Source organism: Pseudophryne corroboree, chromosome 9, assembly GCF_028390025.1.
Source record: "Pseudophryne corroboree isolate aPseCor3 chromosome 9, aPseCor3.hap2, whole genome shotgun sequence".
Classification (NCBI taxonomy): Eukaryota; Metazoa; Chordata; class Amphibia; order Anura; family Myobatrachidae; genus Pseudophryne; species Pseudophryne corroboree.
Genome location: NC_086452.1, coordinates 101,256,626 through 101,276,893, shown reverse-complemented (window position 1 = coordinate 101,276,893; position 20,268 = coordinate 101,256,626). Strand labels below are relative to the sequence as shown.

General features: G+C 45.3%; 1 protein-coding gene across 5 annotated transcripts in view; it reads left to right on the top strand.

Moving 5' to 3' along the window:
• COP1 (COP1 E3 ubiquitin ligase) overlaps positions 1-20,268 on the top strand; it is a 581,242-nt gene that overhangs the window by 239,409 nt on the left and 321,565 nt on the right. The window lies entirely within an intron of this gene.

Below are 20,268 nucleotides of genomic sequence, written 5' to 3'. Positions count from 1 at the left end.
TCATAAAGTCTGCTTTACCGACGTCTCCCTCAGGTAGGGAGACCGTATTGCAAGCCATTCACAGGCTGTATTCCCAGCAGGTGATAATCAAGGTACCCCTCCTGCAACAGGGAAAGGGGTACTATTCCACACTATTGGTGGTACCGAAGCCGGACGGCTCGGTGAGACCAATTTTAAATCTAAAATCCTTGAACACTTACATACAAAGGTTCAAATTCAAGATGGAGTCACTCAGAGCAGTGATTGCAAACCTGGAAGAAGGGGACTATATGGTCTCTCTGGACATCAAAGATGCTTACCTACATGTCCCAATTTACCCTTCTCCAAGGGTACCTCAGGTTTGTGGTACAGAACTGTCACTATCCGTTTCAGACCCTGCCGTTTGGATTGTCCACGGCACCACGGGTCTTTACCAAGGTAATGGCCGAAATGATGATACTCCTTCGAAAGAAGGGAGTTTTAGTTATCCCTTACTTGGACGATCTCCTGATAAGGGCAAGATCCAGGGAACAGTTGGAAGTCGGGGTAGCACTATCTCAGATAGTGCTGCGGTAGCACGGTTGGATTCTCAATATTCCAAAATCGCAGCTGATCCTGACGACACGCCTTCTACTCCTAGGGATGATCCTGGACACAGTCCAGAAAAAAGTGTTTTCTCCAGGAGGAGAAAGCCAGGGAGTTATCCGAACTAGTCAGAAACCTCCTAAAACCAGGCCAAGTGTCAGTGCATCAGTGCACAAGGGTCCTGGGAAAAATGGTGGCTTCCTACGAAGCAATTCCATTCGGCAGATTCCACGCAAGAACTTTCCAGTGGGACCTGCTGGACAAATGGTCCGGATCGCATCTTCAGATGCATCAGCGGATAACCCTGTCACCAAAGACAAGGGTGTCTCTCCTGTGGTGGTTGCAGAGTGCTCATCTTCTAGAGGGCCGCAGATTCGGCATTCAGGACTGGGTCCTGGTGACCACGGATGCCAGCCTGCGAGGCTGGGGAGCAGTCACACAGGGAAGAAATTTCCAGGGCTTATGGTCAAGCCTGGAGACATCACTTCACATAAATATCCTGAAGCTAAGGGCCATTTACAATGCTCTAAGCTTAGCAAGACCTCTGCTTCAAGGTCAGCCGGTGTTGATAAAGGACGTGCAGTCCGAAACGCGTTGGAAGCTTTTTTCGGTCCGTACACTCTTAGCCATACAAGAGTGCACAGAAGAAACCACATCCCTCCTGTTCGTCTCAAAAGCCGGGATTCCGAGCGGCCGCAGCAGCAAAGCACGGCGCACTGGAAACGGAGCACACAGAAGAAATAACCTGTCTCCCCTCCGCTTCACAAGCCGGGATTCCGAGCAGCCGCCGCAGCACAGCACGGGACATTGAAGACGGAACAGAGACAAGCAGCGGTTACGAAGAGGAAACACTTCACCGCTTGGAATAAAGATCTCGTCCCACCATTACTGAACACAAGGTGGGTAGTATAGGGAAAGATAGGGTAACCATCACCCCGTACAGTGATTTCAATGGGATAAGGAGCCGGTATTATAGAAAAATCCGGCAGGACTGAAAATAAACATAAAAGGAGCTGTAAACATTACTAATCCTTTTTTTACAGGTATTGCACTACAGTATTGCAACATTTAAATTGTTGCAAAATAGAATACATATTGTCACAAGCGCCTTGTTTTAACATAGTGACCACGGATGCCAGGCTGGAGAGCAGTCACACAGGGAAGAAATTTCCAGGGCTTGTGGTCAAGCCTGGAGACATCACTTCACATAAATATTTTGGAGCTAAGGGCCATTTACAAAGCCCTAAGCCAAACAAGACCTCTGCTTCAAGGTCAGCCGGTGCTGATCCAGTCGGACAACATCACGGCAGTCGCCCACGTAAACAGACAGGGCGGCACAAGAAGCAGGAGGGCAATGGCAGAAGCTGCAAGGATTTTTCGCTGGGCGGAAAATCATGTGATAGCACTCTCAGCAGTGTTCATTCCGGGAGTGGACAACTGGGAAGCAGACTTCCTCAGCAGGCACGACCTCCACCCGGGAGAGTGGGGACTTCACCCAGAAGTCTTCCACATGATTGTAAACCATTGGGAAAAACCAAAGGTGGACATGATGGCGTCCCGCCTAAACAAAAAATTGGACAGGTATTGCGCCAGGTCAAGGGACCCTCAGGCAATAGCTGTGGACGCTCTGGTAACACCATGGGTGTACCAGTCAGTGTATGTGTTCCCTCCTCTTCCTCTCATACCAAAAGTACTGAGAATTATAAGACGGGGGGGAGTAAGAACTATACTCGTGGCTCCGGATTGGCCAAGAAGGACTTGGTACCCGGAACTTCAAGAGATGCTCACGGAGGACCCGTGGCCTCTACCTCTAAGAAGGGACCTGCTCCAGCAAGGACCCTGTCTATTCCAAGACTTACCGCGGCTGCGTTTGACGGCAGGGCGGTTGAACGCCGGATCCTGAAGGAAAAAGGCATTCCGGATGAAGTCATCCCTATCCTGAGCAAGCCAGGAAGGATGTAACCGCAAAGCATTATCACCGCATTTGGCGAAAATATGTTGCGGGGTGCGAGGCCAATAAGGCCCCGATGGAGGAATTTTCAACTAGGTCGATTCCTGCATTTCCTGTAAACAGGAGTGTCTATGGGCCTAAAATTGGGGTCCATTAAGGTTCAAATTTCGATCCTGTCAATTTTCTTCCAGAAAGAACTAGCTTCAGTTCCTGAAGTTCAGACGTTTGTAAAAAGGGTACTGCATATACAGCCTCCTTTTGTGCCTCCAGTGGCACCTTGGGATCTCAATGTAGTTTTGGGGTTCCTAAAGTCACATTGGTTTGAACCACTTGAATCTGTGGAGTTAAAATATCTCACATGGAAAGTGGTCATGTTGTTGGCCCTGGCCTCGGCCAGGCGCGTGTCAGAATTGGCGGGCTTTATCCTGTAAAAGCCCTTATCTGATCTTCCATTCAGACAGGGCGGAATTGAGGACTCGTCCTCAATTTCTCCCTAAGGTGGTTTCAGCGTTTCACTTGAACCAGCCTATTGTGGTACCTGCGGCTACTAGGGACTTGGAGGACTCCAAGTTGCTGGACGTAGTCAGGGCCCTGAAAATATGTTTCCAGGACGGCTGGAGTCAGAAAATCTGACTCGCTGTTTATCCTGTATGCACCCAACAAGCTGGGTGCTCCTGCTTCTAAGCAGACTATTGCTCGTTGGATTTGTAATACAATTCAGCTTGCACATTCTGTGGCAGGCCTGCCACAGCCAAAATCTGTAAAAGCCCATTCCACAAGGAAGGTGGGCTCATCTTGGGCGGCTGCCCGAGGGGTCTCGGCTTTACAACTTTGCCGAGCAGCTACTTGGTCAGGGGCAAACACGTTTGCTAAATTCTACAAGTTTGATACCCTGGCTGAGGAGGATCTGGAGTTCTCTCATTCGGTGCTGCAGAGTCATCCGCACTCTCCCGCCCGTTTGGGAGCTTTGGTATAATCCCCATGGTCCTTACGGAGTTCCCAGCATCCACTAGGACGTCAGAGAAAATAAGAATTTACTTACCGATAATTCTATTTCTCGTAGTCCGTAGTGGATGCTGGGCGCCCATCCCAAGTGCGGATTGTCTGCAATACTTGTACATAGTTATTGTTACAAAAAATCGGGTTATTATTGTTGTGAGCCATCTTTTCAGAGGCTCCTCTGTTATCATGCTGTTAACTGGGTTCAGATCACAGGTTGTACGGTGTGATTGGTGTGGCTGGTATGAGTCTTACCCGGGATTCAAAATCCTTCCTTATTGTGTACGCTCGTCCGGGCACAGTATCCTAACTGAGGCTTGGAGGAGGGTCATAGGGGGAGGAGCCAGTGCACACCAGGTAGTCCTAAAGCTTTTACTTTTGTGCCCAGTCTCCTGCGGAGCCGCTATTCACCATGGTCCTTACGGAGTTCCCAGCATCCACTACGGACTACGAGAAATAGAATTATCGGTGAGTAAATTCTTATTATTTTAGACATATCTTTATATAATGAAGTATAACATAAGGAAATGAATGCAAGTGACACGTAAATTCTACATATCAAAGTAACACAAAAATGTATGTATGTAAATAATACCAGTTTCTAAAGCTGGGCGTACACTATACAATTATCTGGCAGATTATCTGTCGGATCTGGCTGGTTGGAATGAAAATCTGGTAATGGATGAGAGCAAATGATAATCTACCATTTGCTCCCAAACACTGAAAAATGGACGAAAACTGTGTGTCATGCAAATTGGTTAAAGTCGTTATGTAACCAATTTGTCTGAATGTCAGGTTTTGTTAATTTTCCAGTGTTTGGGAGCAAATGGTCGATTTGTCATTTGCTTTTGATCCATTACCAGATTTTCATTTACACCAGCCAGATAATTGTATAGTGTATGCCCAGCTTTTGATTCAGTATCTCTGAGATCCTGCCTTCTGTTGTACAGGGTGCTATTGTCTGATTAGCAGACAATACCTGCTAAGAAACCACATTATTTATAAGATGACCACTCTTTTAACCACTTTACTGAGGAATTGTTTTTCGAAAAACCGCTCAGAAAATGTTGTGGTTTTTTTTTTTTTATAAATATGAGTGAATTTAGTTGTAGAATGTGTATTTAACCTTATTCAAAATTATATATCGCCAGCATCGGAACATTGCGACCATCGTGGCTTTAATTTTGAAAGCCTGGACAGCCACCAGGTACAAAGGAGGGACTTGAGGGGGGGGGGGGGGGGTGTTCATTTACACTTCACCATTGGCTGCTATTGTCTGCAACCGCTGGGTGGGAGGCCCTACCTTGCTGACCAATTAGCAGTGATAGGCAGCACAGCAAACACTGGGGTAGTGTGCAGGGAGGCAGCGGCACCGTCCGGTCCCTCTGACAGCAGCAGCGGAGGGAGGTTTCTCTTCCCTGCCACTGCAAACACTCTGTCTGACTGGTTGCATCCTGTGCAACCAGGTCATATAAGACACTTGCTGGTATGGTTGCATCTGATGCAACCATGCCAGGCAAGTGGTTAACCAAGTGTGTCCCCAGAGGGTATAAGTGCCTGTAAGTGGGAAATCATACCCCCACCATCTATACTATTATTTCTGCAGTGCGGATTGATGTCTTCTGTTGAGTACCAGACAGGTACCGCTAAGGGCCACATCATTTAAAAGAGGGTACTCTTACCTTTTCAAATAAGGGTACCACTGAGTTTATTGAAGCCAGGATGGGAAAGATATTCCCCCATTCCTGGACTTCACACGAATTTGTGCAGTGCAGGGATGTTCTCTGATCAATAAAATACCAAAGTTAACGGGACCTATTTGATGAGCGTATACCTTTATTTAGACCTCCAGACCCCACGAGAGTGTTCCTAGTTGATGCTGAGTTTTACTAAGCTTATGTAAACAGAGCACTCGCATATTTGTTGTCCTTACCAATTTTAATTTACTTTTTAATATTAATAATAATAAATAGAAAAGTGTTTATATAGCACTTTTCTCTCAAATTCAGATTTTGCAATCCAGTTCAAAACTCGCACTGAACCATGCTGACTAAAATCGCTTTTTTCCATTCGCACCCTTACGGAGGGTGAGAGTTGGTAAGGAAATTCCTTATTTTATGGTAAAAATGTTGGAACACCATGCCGAACCCCTTGGACATCCCCTTAATGACTAATTAGACAGTTGAAAGGTTCCGATTACTTAATTAGTTAAAAAATTACAACCTGGACTCGACCCGGAGCTCAGCCGGTGCCCTGCTGCATCCATCTAGCCCTAGTGAGTCACCTAGCACCGGGTGGTGGGTCCGCGGAGCCGGGGAACACATACTTTTTTTTTATTATTATTTATTTATTTATTTTCCCCCTCTTCCCTCTCTTCATTCGCCCATGATGGATACATTTGTGGCGAGGCCTCAGAACGGTGTCAAGGGTAACCAACAGGGTAGGGGTCGTGGCAAGGATACTCCCCCTGCTTCTTCCCCTCCGTCTCCTATGTCTCGGCCTGGGACGGCTCTTGGCGCTGGAGATATGATCTCTGCTGGATCTCCGACCACCAATCCAGTCTCAACAAGGGAGATCACTGTCATCCTTGCGTCTTTATTAGATCGAAAATTGGCACCCTTAAAGGACTCAATAGATTCTGCCCTGAATTATACAGCATGATCAAAGGCTTTCTGAGGCAGAGAAGCGGATATCCGATTTGGAGGATGAACTCTCTGCCGCTAAAGCAATGGTAACTGCGCAGGAAAAGTTAGTGGCCTCTGTTCATGACAAATTAGAAGATTTGGAGAACAGAAATAGAAGAAATAATATATGCATTATTGGTCTCCCTGAATCTGTAAAGTTTGCCGACCTTATGCCTCTTGTGTCAGAATGGTTGCCCCGTGAACTGGGCTGTATATCCGCTGATGACTCGTTGCTGGTAAAGAGAGTACATCGGGTTGGCTCAGATCGCCAACAATCTAGGGACAGACCTCGCCCGGTTATCCTACGAATTCTCGACTATGCAGACAAAGTTCATTTATTAGATGCATACAGGAAATGCTCGGATCTCCGCTATGAAGGTGCTAAGCTTCTCCTTTTTCAAGACTTTTCCTATTTGGTAGCTACAAAGCGGAGGCAATTTGCCCCCATATGTAAAAAACTGTTTGCAATGGGACGCCGCTTCGCCTTATTGTACCTGTCTAAACTCCGTGTCTTTCGTGATGGAAAGCCCTACTTTCTGGACTCTCCGCAGGAGGCCAAGAACTTTGATTCCTTATCTTCTCGATCTTCCACATGGACGATGCAGACTGATTTCTTCAAATACGGCTAATCTTTATATCCTTTTGCATCTGTTACATTCATTAATTTCATAATGTATAATGTTTGTTTCTTATTTGTTCTATATCTTTCTTGGCATTGCCACGTCTCTGACCCCTGTTGGCAAGACTCGCCAAATGCTGGGATTTACTATTATATACCAGGCACTACAACTCCACACATTGACTTTATTTTACTAGGTCCACCTGGTTCTATTCCTGTTATATGTGTTTGTCACTGTATTTTTCAGGTCTTTTCTCTGACGTCCTAAGTGGATGCTGGGGACTCCGTCAGGACCATGGGGATTAGCGGCTCCGCAGGAGACAGGGCACAAAAGTAAAAGCTTTAGGATCAGGTGGTGTGCACTGGCTCCTCCCCCTATGACCCTCCTCCAAGCCTCAGTTAGATTTTTGTGCCCGGCCGAGAAGGGTGCAATCTAGGTGGCTCTCCTAAAGAGCTGCTTAGAGTAAAAGTTTTGTTAGGTTTTTTATTTTCAGTGAGTCCTGCTGGCAACAGGCTCACTGCATCGAGGGACTTAGGGGAGAGAAGTGAACTCACCTGCGTGCAGGATGGATTGGCTTCTTAGGCTACTGGACACCATTAGCTCCAGAGGGAGTCGGAACACAGGTCTCACCCTGGGGTTCGTCCCGGAGCCGCGCCGCCGACCCCCTTGCAGATGCCGAAAAGTGAAGAGGTCCAGAAACCGGCGGCAGAAGACTTTTCAGTCTTCATAAGGTAGCGCACAGCACTGCAGCTGTGCGCCATTGTTGTCAGCACACTTCATAGCAGCGGTCACTGAGGGTGCAGGGCGCTGGGGGGGGCGCCCTGGGCAGCAATGATAGTACCTTATTCTGGCTAAAAATACATCACATATAGCCCCTGGGGGCTATATGGATGTATTTAACCCCTGCCAGGTCTCAGAAAAACGGGAGAAGAAGCCCGCCGAAAAGGGGGCGGGGCCTATTCTCCTCAGCACACCGCGCCATTTTCCCTCACAGAAATGCTGGTGGGAAGGCTCCCAGGCTCTCCCCTGCACTGCACTACAGAAACAGGGTTAAAACAGAGAGGGGGGGCACTTATTTGGCGATATGACTATATATATTAAAATGCTATAAGGGAAAAACACTTATATAAAGGTTGTCCCTGTATAATTATAGCGTTTTTGGTGTGTGCTGGCAAACTCTCCCTCTGTCTCCCCAAAGGGCTAGTGGGGTCCTGTCCTCTATCAGAGCATTCCCTGTGTGTGTGCTGTGTGTCGGTACGTGTGTGTCGACATGTATGAGGACGATGTTGGTGAGGAGGCGGAGCAATTGCCTGTAATGGTGATGTCACTCTCTAGGGAGTCGACACCGGAATGGATGGCTTATTCAAGGAATTACGTGATAATGTCAACAGAGACGGCCGGCAAACAAAATAGTACCTGTCCAGGCGTCTCAAACACCGTCAGGGGCTTTAAAACGCCCATTTACCTCAGTCGGTCGACACAGACACGGACACTGATTTCAGTGTCGACGGTGAAGAAACAAACGTATTTTCCTTTAGGGCCACACGTTACTTGTTAAGGGCAATGAAGGAGGTGTTACATATTTCTGATACTACAAGTACCACAAAAAAGGGTATTATGTGGGGTGTGAAAAAACTACCTGTAGTTTTTCCTGAATCAGATAAATTAAATGAAGTGTGTGATGATGCGTGGGTTTCCCCCGATAGAAAATTATTGGCGGTATACCCTTTCCCGCCAGAAGTTAGGGCGAGTTGGGAAACACCCCTTAGGGTGGATAAGGCGCTCACACGCTTATCAAAACAAGTGGCGGTACCGTCTCCAGATAGGGCCGTCCTCAAGGAGCCAACTGATAGGAGGCTGGAAAATATCCTAAGAAGTATATACACACATACTGGTGTTATACTGCGACCAGCGATCGCCTCAGCCTGGATGTGCAGAGCTGGGGTGGCTTGGTCGGATTCCCTGACTAAAAATATTGATACCCTTGACAGGGACAGTATTTTATTGACTATAGAGCATTTAAAGGATGCATTTCTATATATACGAGATGCACAGAGGGATATTTGCACTCTGGCATCAAGAGTAAGTGCGATGTCCATATCTGCCAGAAGATGTTTATGGACACGACAGTGGTCAGGTGATGCAGATTCCAAACGGCACAAAGAAGTATTGCCGTATAAAGGGGAGGAGTTATTTGGGGTCGGTCCATCGGACCTGGTGGCCACGGCAACTGCTGGAAAATCCACCGTTTTTACCCTAAGTCACATCTCTGCAGAAAAAGACACCGTCTTTTCAGCCTCAGTCCTTTCGTCCCCATAAGAGTCATATCTGCCCAGGGATAGAGGAAAGGGAAGAAGACTGCAGCAGGCAGCCCATTCCCAGGAACAGAAGCCTCCACCGCTTCTGCCAAGTTTCTCAGCATGACGCTGGGGCCGTACAGGACCCCTGGATCCTACAAGTAGGATCCCAGGGGTACAGATTGGAAAGTCGAGACGTTTCCCCCTCGCAGGTTCCTGAAGTCTGCTTTACCAACGTCTCCCTCCGACAGGGAGGCAGTATTGGAAACAATTCACAAGCTGTATTCCCAGCAGGTGATAATCAAAGTACCCCTCCTACAACAAGGAAAGGGGTATTATTCCACACTATGTTGTGGTACTAAAGCCAGAAGGCTCGGTGAGACCTATTCTAAATCTGAAATATTTGAACACTTACAAAGGTTCAAATCAAGATGGAGGCACTCAGAGCAGTGATAGCGAACCAGGAAGAAGGGGACTATAGGGTGTCCCGGGACATCAGGGATACTTACCTCCATGTCCCAATTTGCCCTTCTCACCAAGGGTACCTCAGGTTCGTGGTACAGAACTGTCACTATCAGTTTCAGACGCTGCCGTTTGGATTGTCCACGGCACCCCGGGTCTTTACCAAGGTAATGGCCGAAATGATTCTTCTTCAAAGAAAATGGACGACCTCCTGATAAGAGCAAGGTCCAGAGAACAGTTGGAGGTCGGAGTAGCACTATCTCAAGTAGTTCTACGACAGCACGGGTGGATTCTAAATATTCCAAAACCGCCGTTGTTTCCGACGACACATCGGCTGTTCCTAGGGATGATTCTGGAAACAGTCCAGAAAAGGGTGTTTCTCCCGGAGAAGAAAGCCAGGGAGTTATCCGAGCTAGTCAGGAACCTCCTAAAACCAGGAAAAGTGTCAGTGCATCATTGCACAAGGGTCCTGGGAAAAATGGTGGCTTCTTACGAAGCGATTCCATTCGGCAGTTTTCACGCAAGAACTTTTCAGTGGGATCTGCTGGAAAAATGGTCCGGATCGCATCTTCAGATGCATCAGCGGATAACCCTGTCTCCAAGGACAAGGGTGTTTCTTCTGCGGTGGCTGCAAAGTACTCATCTGCTAATGGGCCGCAGATTCGGCATTCAGGAAGGGTCCTGGTGACCAGGGATGCCAGCCTGAGAGGCTGGGGAGCAGTCACACAGGGAAAAAATTTCCAGGGAGTGTGATCAAGTCTGGAGAATTCTCTCCACATAAATATACTGGAGCTAAGGGCAAGTTACAATGCTCTAAGCTTAGCAAGACCTCTGCTTCAAGGTCAGCCGGTATTGATCCAGTGGGACAACATCACGGCAGTCGCCCACGTAAACAGACATGGCGGCACAAGAAGCAGAAGGGCAATAGCAGAAACTGCAAGGATTCTTCGCTGGGCGGAAAATCAGGTGATAGCACTGTCAGCAGTGTTCATTCCGACGCCCGGGAGAGTGGGGATTTCATCGGGAAGTCTTCCACATGATTGTGAACCATTGGGAATGATGGCGTCCCGCCTGAACAAAAAACTGGACAGGTATTGCGCCAGGTCAAGAGACCCTCAGGCAATAGCTGTGGACGCTCTGGTAACACCGTGGGTGTACCAGTCAGTGTATGTGTTCCCTCCTCTGCTTCTCATACCCAAGGTACTGAGAATTATAAGACGTAGAGGAGTAAGAACTATACTCGTGGCTCCGGATTGGCCAAGAAGGACTTGGTACCTGGAACTTCAAGAGATGCTCACAGAGGACTCATGGCCTCTGCCGCTAAGAAGGGACTTGCTTCAGCAAGTACCATGTCTGTTCCAAGACTTACCGCGGCTGCGTTTGACGGCATGGCGGTTGAACGCCGGATCCTAAGGGAAAAAGGCATTCCGGAAGAGGTCATTCCTACCCTGGTCAAAGCCAGGAAGGAGGTGACCGCACAACATTATCACCACATGTGGCGAAAATATGTTGCGTGGTGTGAGGCCAGGAAGGCCCCACGAAGAAATTTCAACTCGGTCGATTCCTGCATTTCCTGCAAACAGGATTGTCTATGGGCCTCAAATTGGGGTCCATTAAGGTTCAAATTTCGGCCCTGTCGATTTTCTTCCAGAAAGAATTGGCTTCAGTTCCTGAAGTCCAGAAGTTTGTCAAGGGAGTACTGCATATACAACCCCCTTTTGTGCCTCCAGTGGCACTGTGGGATCTCAACGTAGTTCTGGGATTCCTCAAATCACATTGGTTTAAACCGCTCAAATCTGTGGATTTGAAATATCTCACATGGAAAGTGACCATGCTGTTGGCCCTGGCCTAGGCCAGGCGAGTGTCAGAATTGGCGGCCTTGTCTCACAAAAGCCCATATCTGATTGTCCATTCGGACAGGGCAGAGCTGCGGACTCGTCCCCAGTTTCTCCCTAAGGTGGTGTCAGTGTTTCACCTGAACCAGCTTATTGTGGTACCTGCGGCTACTAGGGACTTGGAGGACTCCAAGTTGCTAGATGTTGTCAGGGCCCTGAAAATACAGGTTTCCAGGACGGCTGGAGTCAGGAAAACTGACTTGCTGTTATCCTGTATGCACCCAATAAACTGGGTGCTCTTGCTTCTAAGCAGACGATTGCTAGTTGGATGTGTAGTACAATTCAGCTTGCACATGCTGTGGCAGGCCTGCCACAGCCAAAATATGTAAATGCCCATTCCACAAGGAAGGTGGGCTCATCTTGGGCGGCTGCCCGAGGGGTCTCGGCTTTACAACTTTGCCGAGCAGCTACTTGGTCAGGGGCACACCCTGACTGAGGAGGACCTGGAGTTCTCTCATTCGGTGCTGCAGAGTCATCCGCACTTTCCCGCCCGTTTGGGAGCTTTGGTATAATCCCCATGGTCCTGACGGAGTCCCCAGCATCCACTTAGGACGTCAGAGAAAATAAGAATTTACTTACCGATAATTCTATTTCTCGTAGTCCGTAGTGGATGCTGGGCGCCCATCCCAAGTGCGGATTGTCTGCAATACTTGTACATAGTTATTGTTACAAAAATCGGGTTATTATTGTTGTGAGCCATCTTTTCAGAGGCTCCGCTGTTATCTTGCTGTTAACTGGGTTCAGATCACAGGTTGTACAGTGTGATTGGTGTGGCTGGTATGAGTCTTACCCGGGATTCAAAATCCTTCCTTATTGTGTACGCTCGTCCGGGCACAGTATCCTAACTGAGGCTTGGAGGAGGGTCATAGGGGGAGGAGCCAGTGCACACCACCTGATCCTAAAGCTTTTACTTTTGTGCCCTGTCTCCTGCGGAGCCGCTAATCCCCATGGTCCTGACGGAGTCCCCAGAATCCACTACGGACTACGAGAAATAGAATTATCGGTAAGTAAATTCTTATTTTTTTTCCTATGACGTCAATTCCATATGTTCCCCCATGTGATGTACTCATTTGATAGTCTTTCCATATGGCGATCTTTGAGATTGCCCCCCTGGGTTCTAGAAATTGTTAAACAAATTTTGCACAGTTTCTTTGTTTGGTATATTGTCGGCTGATATACTCTATGGTACACAGGTTTAATGTGGCGCCTTAGGCCTTTGCTACTTCTCCGACACCCGCTCGCTGGGACGGGTTGGAGACTACCCTATTTAATGTTTTTTTCTTTCATGGCCTAGGGTAGGTATCGGATAATAATGTCTATTTCTTTCTGAGAATACTACCAGGGTCCAATCTTCATTGAAATTCGTATCATGGAATGTTGAGGGCCTCAATTCCCCGCTTAAGAGAGGTAAAGTTTTAGGCCATTTGAAACGCCTTAAACCTGACGTGGCGTTTCTCCAAGAGACGCACTGGGATGTAAGAGACTCCTGGATAGGTGAATTTAGAGCCGCCTCTTTCACAGCCAAACGTAGGGGTGTTCTAATATTATTCCGTAAACACTTACGCTATACTATAAGAGACACGTGGTCGGATCCAGAAGGTCATTTTTTATTCATTAAACTTACTCTTTATGGTACTATATATACCTTAGCAGCTATTTATGCCCCTTCGAGCCCGAATAAATGTTTTTTTTTAACCTCTTTATATGCACACTTACAATCCTGGGTGGAAGGAGAATTGATATTAGTAGGTGACTTTAACTGTTCTTTCTGAAGGTTTAGACAGGTCGGGAAGTCGGAATGTTGTTAGAGGTGGGCGTTCCACCTCCCCCTTGACATTATTGATTGATTCATTGCTACTGTGTGACCCCTGAGGTGCCAATACCCTCGTGATTATACCTTTTACTCCCATCCCCATCTCACTTCTTGTATTGATTTCTGGTTGGTCTCAGTCTCTCTCTTTCACAAGATTCTAGGCCTTATCGCTCTGTCTGATCATGCTCCATTGTGGTTTACACTATCACTTCAGAACCCTATCACTACATCATATAACTGGAGGTTTTCGTCATATTTAGTTAATTCGACTGACTTTCGTATGCCGCTTAGAAAATGCTTTTCTCACTTATGCCACTGATAACAAACAGCATGTGGATGATATTCATCTATTTTGGGCTGCGGCCAAGCCGGTTGTTAGAGGTCAAATCATGGAGTATGTGGCCAGGAGACGCAGAAAGCTCAATACAATTGCTAACCATAGTACACGTTTGGTATCGGCATATGACGATTTGCTTCTGACCGGTTCGGATGTGGCCCGACAATCCTATTTAGACGCTAAGCATGCTTATGATGTATTGTGCACGGAGAGGGCAAATTTACACACAATATCCAATGCAACAAATATTTTCGTGGATGTAATAAGTCGGGTAGGTTATTGGCCAATTTGATGCGTTCTCAAGGCTGCGCCTTCACATATATTGCAGATAGCTTCTCCCTCTGGATCCCTGGTTTCGGACACCTGAAATTTCTGCAGCATTTCAGTCTTATTATAAACATTTATATGAATTCCCCCCCCCCCTTGAGGGTTTACATTCCTTCAGAGGACTGGCTTGCCGACGCTCACTGATGAAGAGATTCTTTAACTGCCCCTGTGACTGAACAGGAATTATTATTTCTTATCAAATACCTAGTAAAAGGTAAATCCCCTGGACTGGATGGCTTCGGAGCCGAGTACTACCACATGTTAGAAGAACATTTACTCCCCCACCTTATGTCTTTATACAACTCCTTACTGCAGGGGTGGGGAACCTTTTTTCTACCAAGGCCCATTTGGATATTTATAAAATCCTTCGGGGGCCATACAAAAATTGTCAACTTAAAAATGAGCCTGCCCCCAGTCAGTTGTTATGCCGCCAGTCAGTTGTTATGCCCCCAGTCAGTTGTTATGCCCCAGTAGATATGCCTTCAGTAAGTATGAAGTCACTTGTTATGCCCCATTAGATATGCCTTTTCACTTGTTATGCCCCATTAGATATGCCTCCAGTCCGTTGTTATGCCCCATTAGATATGCCACCAGTCAGTTGTTATGCCCCATTAGATATGCCCCATAGTAGCGACGCTTACACACACACACACACACACACACACACACACACACACACACACACACACACACACACTCTCTAAAAGAAAAGAAAACCCCACAATACTCAGCAGCCCCGCTCCTGCTTCCGGATCGTTGCCCTCCGCCTGGCTGCTCGCTCCTCAGAACTATGGGAGAGAAGTCATGACGTCTCTCCCATAACACCGCACAGCTGCACACGCACACTGCCAGAGCCGGAAGCCGGAGCTTAGGAGTGAGCTCCTGCCTCTGGCTGCTGCTGAGGGTAAGAATCCAGGCGCCCACTAGATACAAAATCTCCGTTGGCGTCCGGCTAGGTGAGCATGGCCCGGCTGGATCAAGTGGCTCTGCTGGCCTTATACGGCCCTCGGGCCTGAGGTTCCCCACCCCTGCCTTACTATCTGGAACTTTGCCTCCCAGTATTTTTACCGCAGCTCGAATTGTGGTGTTTCCGAAGCAGGGAAATGACCCTGCTCAGGTGCAATCTTATAGACCCATTTTTTTGCTTAACCAAGAATTACAATTTTTTACTAAATTACTAGCCCAGCGACTACAGTCAATTTTACCTAGAATTTTGCATCCGGCTCAGAATCGGTTTGTGAAGGGTCGCACCTCCGTGCATAATATACGCATGCTAGTGGCGGCTATGCATCGTATTCAACAGCTTGGTAATAAAGAAGCTATTATCGTAAGCTGTGAGGCAGACAAAGCTTTTGATCGTGTTTCCTGGTCACACCTCCTAAGACTAGTACAAATTCAACCGTTTGGCCCAGACTTCATAGGGATTTTTAAAATGTTATATTCTTCCCCAGAAGCTTGCATCACCATTAACAGTTTAAATTCTCCCTCATTCACATTATCTAGGGGAACACGTCAAGGTTGCCCTTTATCCTCATTATTATTCAATCTAGTCCTTGTTCCCCTAATACGTAACTTTTTTCATGAAGTTTCTTGGCAGGGAATAGTGTTGGGTGGCGTAGAAGTAAAAGTGTCGGCTTTTGCCGATGACCTGCTGCTATACTTCAGTAACCTGAAACTTGCCTTGCCTGGTTTACAAACTATATTAAACACTTTTCATGACATTTCAGGCTTTCTAATTAATTTCCACAAGACTGAGGCATTGGCACTTCATCCTGATGCACAATCAGGCTGGGGATCTTCATTTCCCTTTCGTTGGGCCCCAGAATTTTTGGTTTACTTGGGACTCAAATTTTCTAGAAATGTTTCAGACCTCTACTCTGTCAACTTTTCCCATTTTATTTCTCAAACGCTGTCCGACTTTGACAAATGGAAACATTTACCACACTCTCATATTGGTCATTGTCATTTATTTAAGATGGTCTCCTTCCCAAGACTCTTATCTGGTCCAGATGCTGCCTTTTCTTTAACTAAACAAGTCTTTAGATCAGGCTTTTCCCTCTGATATTACTTTAGATGCGCTACTACACCAACCAATTGCTTCTTTTCCAGAGATGTTGAAGAATAATTCCCTGATATATATACCCCTTACCTGGCCTGGCCTACTTCTCGTAAACGATTACATTTATCAAGTACTAAGTCAGTGTTTCTACCTCTGATTCATAATAATGATTTCCAGCATGGGATGGCGGAAGATATTTTCATTAATTGGCACGTCCAGACTCTACGTCTGGTTTCTCAGTTTTTAACTGGGGATTGCTCTAAGGTCCTCGACCTGTCTGACCTCCGGGAATTACACCTCCAAGTTTGGTAATCTTTGTTTGCATATTTCCAATCTCGTAGCTATATTCTGAAACTACTGTCTAAATTCTCAGCACATGAGCAAAACAGTGCGTTTGACACTTTAGTTTTAAGCCACAGGGGGGGTCCCATCCCCACCTCCTTGCTTTATAACCAAATTCGGATAACACTTGACCTTTCCCGAGTCACCACTGGCCTGACCAAGTGGTGTGATGTCTTACCTGGTCTCTCAATACATTCCCTTATCAAATCTTCGGTATTACTGCATAAGCAATTGATATCTGCCTCATTTATGGAAATGCAATACAAAATACTGCATAGGGCTTATTATACGCCTAAACTTAGATATATAATTGGGGCGTCGGATAAATGCTTACTTCCAGAAGCTGATGTCTTTCACTGTTTATGGTCCGGTGCTATAGTCCAATCATTTTGGAACGAAGTACAATCTTATTTCAACAATACCCTACACATACCTTTCACAGTGAACGCTTCTTGTGCCCTGTGGAATGTCTACCCCCTTCTTGCCCCTCGAAAACTGACCATTGCTACTCGCTGTTTACTGGCAAATATAGCCGCGGTAGCTAAGAAAACCATACTTTCAGACTGGATCCATACTGATCATATATCACTACAGTGTATGCTCCCCAGGCTTCAATATATTTATCAAATGGACTGGGTTGAGCTCTCACTAGATATTGAATAACGTGCTATACAATTCTTTGACATCTGTCTACCTTATATTGTCTCATTTACAACTGCTGGAACAGACTGCATACGCCAATTTGTTAGTCTTTAGACTTGGTATAATATGGCTGTTTTCGAAGGCGGTAGACCTCCCTTTTAATCCACCTTACTAGGAGCTTGTTTTTCATTACTAATTTTACATTTCTCATTACCGTGATTAATGCTGTTTCTCTTGCATCCCATACTTCTGTATTTCACTTGCTACTGCAATATATTTGCCCTCACCTACTTATTCTGTGACCCTGGTTGACTTTTAATACTATACCACCATGCCATGTTGTTACCTGTGTTTTTGACCAATTACATATACTTGTACCAAATATTTCAATAAAAATATTATAAAAAAAAATAAAAAATTACATCCTTTGTTTGGGGTTTAAAAAAAAAATGGCCTCAAATTACTTCAAAATCAACTTTCATTGCTTTATGCACCACAAATGTAATTAGAATTTTTTTAAAAAAAAAATTGCTTTTTAAAAATTTTAAACCAACCATTTACAAATCTCCAATCCGTTCCTTATAACCACAAACAGCCTTTTCTGTATGATTGTCATTTTTTGGCGGGCCCAGGAAGGTCACCCCACTTTTTCCATGCACTTCTCTCACACCGCATATGGCTTACAATTCAGTACCGCAAATAGGCATGCTTAATTGATTGGAGTGCGAGTGTCTGTGAGTTTCATGCAGCATCTCCTAGCTCGTACCTCATTGGATTGACCTCAAAGTATCGTACATTTGCCTTTACAACACAGAATACAAGACATGCTTAACAAGGGACATTACTGAGATGCTTTACACAAAATTAATGTTTACTCTGAAGAAGCTGTAGGGGAAATGGTTTGGAACCTCTTTTTATTAAGTTAGTGAGTGATACCATACAAGTCGAGTGTTCTCGACAGCTGTTTGAGGTTTGTTGAATAGGCATTGACAAGGCAAAGGCAGTATGTAGTTCTTAAGATGGCTAAATATGCCTGAAAAGAAGACCATTAATGGACTGTATTACAGGCTTATACAACCAGAAAGTGAGATCGCCTAATACAACGGACTTGTTATTTCAGGAGTGAACTAGAATTCTCATGTCACATTTTTCTGTGTTAATACCTCCGGTGTTGATGGCTTTCGATTGGTCCAGCGGTTTATTGACGAAGTTTGTGGTGTTACTTTTCTGATCGGGTCAAGAGATGCTAAACAGATGCTCTGTGTCTCTCTTCTCTGACAGAGTAATGGATTGCATAACACTCCTCTTTCTTTCCAGGTTCCAGTGTCCCCCTTTCAGCTTCATATATTTCCTATGTTTTGGTCAAAAATAATTAAAAACAAATGACCGAGTTGAAATGATATTTATACTGGCAAGCAAATAACCTAAAGAAACTCCCTCTACACCACTGAAGATAAACATGATGCTGATGATATAACCATCCTAAATGGAGCTCCTTGTTTTATTTATTTAAATTTATTTTATACGTCGTTTTTCCAACTTTTAGGAAACAGTCTTGCGTCTGTTTGGGTTTCCAGTTTTTGGCTTTTGGGATGCTTATTCCTTTGTAGAGAGATAAGACTCTATCCAGGCTTTGGCTGTTTGCTCATTTAACCCTTGGCCCACTATAGTTTTATTTCTTCCAAGAAAGCCGTAATGTACGCATGATATGTGTTGGCCATCCTCAATGTGTCATGCCCCAGAATTCCCTTGTGCGTTCTATTTACAAATGAGGTGACATTGGTTGCTGGGGTTGTGGAGAATAAACGTCATTTACATTTTGGTCTGCGGTTCTGTTTAAGCTTTCTAATTATGTATACACATTGTAAAATCTTGTGATTGCTTTTATGCAGTTATTTACGGTTGTACGTCTTTACTTGCAATCTACATTTATAATTAGTTTACGTAGCCCTCTCGTCTCTAAACTTCATAGTTTCTGATCTAAAATATGCTAACAAACATGAAAATTGGAAAGTATACTCTCTGGTAGGGGTAGTATGAGGACCTCCGTAGTTGTTGACTGCATTGTCATGTGAGAAATGGAGAATTAAATTATAATTTGTTTGCCTTAATGTCCGCCTCTTTTAAAATAAATGGAGTGTGCTCTTTTGATCTCTTACAAAATGATAAACACCTGGAGAAACAATGAAACTTTTACTTTGTATACACACTACTAGGTATTAACTATAGTGTGATAATAAGGACTCTAGTAAATACATTTATCCTGTAAGGTAGACCATCTTTTTTTGTTTTTGTTTTGTTCCTTATGTTCAACTTTCGAACCACTGTAGGAGTTTAGGTTCTGGATACTATTCAAATGGTTTTCAACAGGGATGAAAGTGTCAATGGATTGGATTGCCGATTCCTCTGTCCAAATAGCAGAGTAGTGGGAGGGCTGATATCTGTGACGGGGAGTTTAGCCAACTTTAAGACTTTTATCTAAGGAGGATCTGCCATAGGGTAGTACGGATGGTGTAATGGTTAGCATTACTGCCTCACAGCACTGAGGTCATGGGTTCGATTCCCACCATGGCCCTAACTGTGTGGAGTTTGTATATTCTCCCCGTACTTGCGTGGGTTTCCTCCGGGTGCTCCAGTTCCCTCCCACAATCCAAAAATATACTGGTAGGTTAATTGGCTCCCAACAAAAGTAACCCTAGCATGAATGTGCGTGTGTGTACATGTGGTAGGGAATATAGATTGTAAGCTCCGCTGGGGCAGGGACTGATGTGAATGGTCAAATATTCTCTAGAAAGCGCTGTGGAAAAGGTGTGAACTGCATAAATAACTGGTAATAAATATTAATAAATAAATAATAGGGTTCTACATAGGGGTATATTCAATTAGTGTCGGATCCTCTCCGACACTGAGGATCCGACACTTCACTATTCTGTTACGGCCGTTTCCGCCCATTTCCCCGCTGATTCCGACCATTTATTTTTGTCCTCTCTTATGGGCGAAAATTAGTGGTCGAAATCGGACCCGTTCTCGACCGCGGCGGGGTCGTAAACACATGGATGAGTTGAGATTCCATACATCCATGTGTTTTTCGACATTTCTAAATTTTTGGCAGGGCGGAAAACCAGCACTTCAATTGAAAAGTGACTTCTTTCTGCCCTGTCCAAAATTTCTACACTAATTGAATATTTCCCATAGTCTTTTATATATTCATAATGATGTACCATATGCACTATGTATTTAATAATATAATGTATTTCTTCCATGGGTCTGTTGGCC